The sequence below is a fragment of the Sabethes cyaneus genome, chromosome 1, assembly GCF_943734655.1.
Source record: "Sabethes cyaneus chromosome 1, idSabCyanKW18_F2, whole genome shotgun sequence".
Taxonomy (NCBI): domain Eukaryota; kingdom Metazoa; phylum Arthropoda; class Insecta; order Diptera; family Culicidae; genus Sabethes; species Sabethes cyaneus.
The window spans coordinates 51,838,351-51,844,350 of NC_071353.1; positions in this window are offsets into that span (position 1 = coordinate 51,838,351).

Here is a 6,000-nt window from a genome sequence, read left to right on the forward strand (position 1 = left end):
GATTTATATTTTCGTTTAGAATTCAACAGGTGTCAACTATCGTATCTATCGTTGGTATCGGGTCAGAAAATACAAGCAGCCGCGATATCCAAATGTAGTTACACAATGAAAAACACTGTGTCAATGCAAGGGTACTGGACTGGATTCGATATCGGTTGTTTTTGTGTAACGGTTAGTCCTCGTACAGAACAACTGTTGAGTCCAATACAGAATCTGTTGTAAATGTGTCAGCTAGCAATTGGAATAGTGGCAAGGACGTGCATACCTGATCCAGTTACGGATACGTTCGACTTCGACATCAGTGCATGAAGGATAACCTGTTTCACATAGTGAAAGCTCGCTTGTGTACGATGGAATAGGTGGCTGGATACGAGCTGACAATCATTATTTTTCTATCTGCATTGATTCAAACAGTACTCGATGCTGAGACTTGATTTGATTGGTTATTTTTGGACCAGTATTGTTTGTTTTTAATCTTACGACGAGTTTTAAGGGCAGTGTCTAATATAAATGAATAACGTGCTTTAACAAAAATTCTAAACTCGATTTTAAAATGTTTTTTTTTCGTGGAAATTTGCTTGCCGGATTTTCTTAACTATTACTTTAATAAAGCAATTTTTACTTAAATCAATGGTTTAAGATGCACTGTTTGGCTATTGTCATTAAAATGGCTAAACTTTTCCTAACGATAAGGGTTTTGCGAATCTCCGACAGCTAAACACCAAAAAATATCAATGGAATTTGTTTCATAAGCCTGCTTACTCAGTGCTTCGTATTCGAAACAATATTTGATAGACTTTTAGTGCTTAGTGCTAATAGTGCTAATATATAAACTAAATAACAAAATCTATCCATCAGTCAAAATTCAGCGAATAGCTTTGTACTGTACGTTCCTCCATTGAATTTTTACTAATGGAGTTGCGTGGTGATTATGCACATACTAATAAACATCTCGGGTCCTCGAGGTGAAGGCCTAAGAAGGCCTTTAGTCGTGCATATTTTGAGACTGGTTGCGTTCTAAATCTTGTGGTAAGTCATGAAAAGTGATAAGGTCGTATATTTTGTCAATTTGTTGCACGTGGCTTTTTGGTGGGGGATATTGAATTAGTTCGAATGATGCCTACATCTGGGCACCAATGCACAATGGACAAAAATGAGCTCGTAATCCCAAGAATTAGAAGCCGCTGGTATTTTACAAGATACCTATTCCTATGTAAAAAATACTAAAAATCGATTGGTGATGGTTTCATTCTACGCAGGCTTTGGGAAGTGGTCCATTTTGCCCTATTATCCCCAAAAATCATGATAAAAGCTTATTAAACAGTATAAAAACTTATTTTCCGTCAGTGACATGAACTTAAATAGCTTCCAAACGGTGTTAAAACATCAGAAGACACAAATCCCATCCCTCCCAGTACATTTTTCCCAATTTACCCCTAAATACATAGTAAAATCTAATTAAAGCAAATAAAACTAATCCAAAGACAGGGGAATAAACTCGAATAGCACGGGTTCATTCGAAAGACATCAGGAGAGTTGAATGTCATCGATCATGAAGAATTCACAATCTGTTTGTTTGTCTGATTCTCTCCTAGATATACAAAAACACATTCATTTGCTATTGCGTAAAAAATTCGTAATTTTTCAACGACGGTGTTTTAAGAGAAGTTTATCAATAAAATAGAGCGCATCTTTTTAAACTATTCGGGTGATCTTATATTCATCTATTAGGGTGATACAAACTTTTGTTTTTTTGGATACGTCGAAACATTCTAGAACACACTAAAATGAACAACTTTGCTGAATATAGTAACTATATATCTTTTACTAGTTGCAAAATATAATAATTTACTTAAAAACTACACTTAAAAATCAATTCTGCACAATAACTTTACATCCAATTTATTTATTGTTTTCATCTGTTCTCCAATCTTATTCAGTATGATAAAATACACATTTTTTCTGAAGACTGTTTTTGCCTTTGAGTTAGTTTTAATCACTTTAATTAAGTTATCTATGTTTCAATTGCTGATTGCAAGGAAGACTGTCCAATCAATAAGTGCGCAATCGCCCATAAAATTGCTATTTTGAGTTAAATCGTTTCGGTCTCTTCGATGCACTAATTGCTTGGAATGCAATGAAAAAGTGTGTCAAAGATACCGAAATCTTTTAATGTAGGATCGTACTTTTGTGAGCCATTACCCACTTTGGATGGTACAATGCAATCAGCAATCAGCCATAAGCAGTTGAATGCTCTTTTGTGCAGTCACTCAACGTCATATTTTCCAGAAAATGACCAATAATTCAACCTCGCAGGATCAATTCGCCATTGTTCGGGGTTCGGACTTCTGTCGTTGAGACGGCCAGGTCGCTCATCACAGCAAAAACGCTGCTCGCAGTAAATTCAGCATTCGGTACATCCTAATGGATCGTGTCAAAAACGGAGGTTCGCCACAGAGCAGACTTTATAAGATGCTTTTAGATTGGCAGTGCTTCCAGTTGTCGTGCCAAGAAACTAATGATCGCATTTTGATCTGGGAGGATTGTTTACTTAGTGTTAAAAATTTCATCGGAATTGGATGGAACGCGAGTGACGTTAAAAATTTCGGCACACTCACGTTGAAAGCCCAATGTGGTCCGAAGGAATGATCGACAAGGCTCTCAAAATTTCAAAATCGACTATAAATACCGCGCTCAAATGGTACCTGGAAACATTGACGATGGATTGCGCATGGCAAACGAAACGTAGAAGTGAAACATATGTCCGTAGTCTACGAGCGAAGACCATTAGTGCAGTCTGAAATAATCCTGGCATTTCCGGACGTGATTTGACGAAAAGGATCTCTGCGGTACAAAGTACAGTTCAGCGAATCAGAATGCGGCAAATATTTCGGTCACACCATGCCAGGAAACATCCCAACAAGGATAAAACGGTATCTGCTTGCCAGAAGCCGTGCAAGGAAACTGTACGATCAACTTGTGACCATGTACAACGGATGTATTTTGAGGGACGATGAAACATACACAAAAATGTATTTTGGACAAATCCCGGATAAAAAACAAATCCCGGATAAAAAATATTACCTGCTCTGTTGAGTAGCCTAGTGGTTCGCGGCTGCCTGATTTCAAAATTGCAATTTTGGGCAGACGGGAGCCACACGGCAAGGTAAGCCTAATATGTTATTCTAATGATTTGTTTTGTTTTAGCTCTTCAAGCAGCTCCTGCTTTGGCCGCGACAAGTTTAAATAATACACAAGGTTATCAGAAGGGAAAATTTAATTAATTATTGAATATTAGATGCACTAATGGAAACTCAAAGGCGCAATTATATTTTATTCGACGGATTGCTGGTGAGATTGTTCTATTTTTGCCTGTATATGCTCCATTTCATTTTATTTTTACGCTTATATATTCATATTAGATTCACATCGTATTTTACTGGGTACATGAACACCTATGAAGTTTGCGTGAGTTTTTGCGCATCCTCTTAAAGTAAGTGTTCAACTAACGTACCCATTTCTACAATCGTAAGGACATGGCCAGGTGTATGGTGTACTTACGGATACACCATATCAGCCATTGATGGTGTGTACTGTTGTCTACGCTATGCTATCCCGGTTAACAAATATTACCTTGCTAAATGTAAGAGGGATTTGCCGGGTAAGTTCAAATTTGTCTTCGCAGATAAATTCGCTCGTAAGTTGATGATTTGGCAAGACATCTGTAGTTGTGGAAAGAAAGCAAAGGTGTTTCATCGCTGGAGCAACTATGAATGGATGACTTTATAAGGCGAAGTATTTCCAGAAGATAATTTGGCTATTAATTCGATAACATTCAATTGCTGTGTTTTGCTCAGTATATGTTGATTTGACTCAGCAAAAAGGCCGGGTATAAGGCACTTGTAAAGTTAATATTTATCTACAGTATTATTGAAGAAAGTATGGTTTTATATTTTGTATTTATAGAGCCATAGGGCTGCTATCCCGTAGCACAGTGGTCCAGATGGACCAGTAGATGAAAATTGGAACTTCTTCCCTAGCGTTTTTTGCTTTCTTTTTAGCATTCCGGGTCTTCAGCACTTTTGTTCATAAAAATGCTTCCCTTATCTGAGAGTGTCAAAAGTTAATCATGGCTTACTATGATAAAAATAAAAAAATAACTTCTTTATGTTAGTTGTTAGAAACATGGTTTCTTCAGCAAAGTTGTAGAAAATGTAAAAAACGAGCAAATTCAAATTGTTTCAATCTTTTTCAAAGCTTACAATGTTCTAGAAGGTTATGGAACCTATAAATTTACTTTTTTTTTGTTTTATGAAGTGGTTTAACAGTGTGTGTGTATTTAGTTTATGGCGTACGCAAAACACATAAAACATACCCAAGTAACATTTTGGGTTTTATTACACTCTTATGATGGCATTTAAGATCAAAATTAGTCACGAAGAGTACAATAAAACTCCCATTTTTGCTTGGGTATGCTTGCTGTACTCTTATATGGGAGGACGGGAGGACAAGCGGCACCTATGCAAATTTGTAGTACCTGACCCAAGCTTCAAGGCGAAGCAAACAAAGTACAAAAGTACAAGTACAAGTGAAAAGTACAGTCCCTGGGATGATAAGCATTTCCTCTTGCCATCGCAAATATGCAGAGATATAGTGGCCCACATACTTTTTGCTTATCGTGGAAGCATGTATACAGTATATAATAAAGTTTTTTCAAACAGGTTACATGAGTTGAGCAATCGGGGGTTGTTTGATTCATAACACCATATCTCGGGTTCGCCATGAAACACCTTGTGATGATGAGTGAATCTATACCTATAAAGAAGGATTTCTGTCTGTCTGTCTGTCTGTCTGTCCTGTGTTCCTTATAGAATCAAAAATTACTGAACCAATCGGCGTGAAAATTTGCATGTAGAGGTTTTTGGGGCCAGGAAAGGTTTTAGTGATGGTTAGAGACCCCTCCCCCCACTAAGAGGGGGGGCTCCCATACAAATGAAACACAAATTTCTGCATAACTCGAGAACTAATCAAGCAAATAGAACCAAATTTGGCATGTGGGTGTTTTCGGTGACAAGAATTTATTCTAAGGTAATTTGAGACCCCTCCCCTCTTTATAAGGGGAATTATAACTCCTCTCCCCTTTAAGAGGGGGGGTTTCCATTCAAATTTCCTCATAACTCGAGAACTAATCAAGCAAATGGAACCAAATTTGGCATGTGAAAGTTTTCGAGGGCAAGAAAATTTTCTATGTTGAATTAGGACCCCTCCTCACTTTAAGAGGGGGGGCTCCTGTACAAATGAAATACCAATTTCCTCATAACTCGAGAACTAATCAAGCAAATGGAACCAAATTTGGCATGTGTGTGTTTTTGGAGAAAAAATTTTTTTCTATGATGAATTGGGACCCCTCCCCACTTTAAGTGGGGGGGGGGCTCCTATACAAACGAAATACAAATTTCCTTATAACTCGAGAGCTAATCCAGCAAATGGAACCAAATTTGGCATGTAGGTGTTTTTGGAGGCAAGAATTTTTTCTATGATGAATAAGAACCTCTCCCCACTTTAGGAGGGGGGGCTCCTATACAAATGAAATACAAATTTCCTCATAACTCGAGAACTAATCAAGCAAATAGAACCAAATTTGGCATGTGGGTGTTTTCGGTGACAAGAATTTATTCTATGGTAAATTGAGACCCCTCCCTCTTTATAAGGGGAATTGTAACTCCTCTCCCCTTTAAGAGGGGGGGCTTCCATACAAATTTCCTCAAAACTCGAGAACTAATCAAGCAAATGGAACCAAATTTGGCATGTGAAGGTTTTCGAGAGCAAGAAAATTTTCTATGGTGAATTAGGACCCCTCCCCACTTTAAGAGGAGGGGCTCCTGTACAAATGAAATACAAATTTCCTCATAACTCGAGAACTAATCAAGCGAATTGAACCAAATTTGGCATATGTGTGTTTTTGGAGACAATTTTTTTTCAATGATGAATTGGGACCCC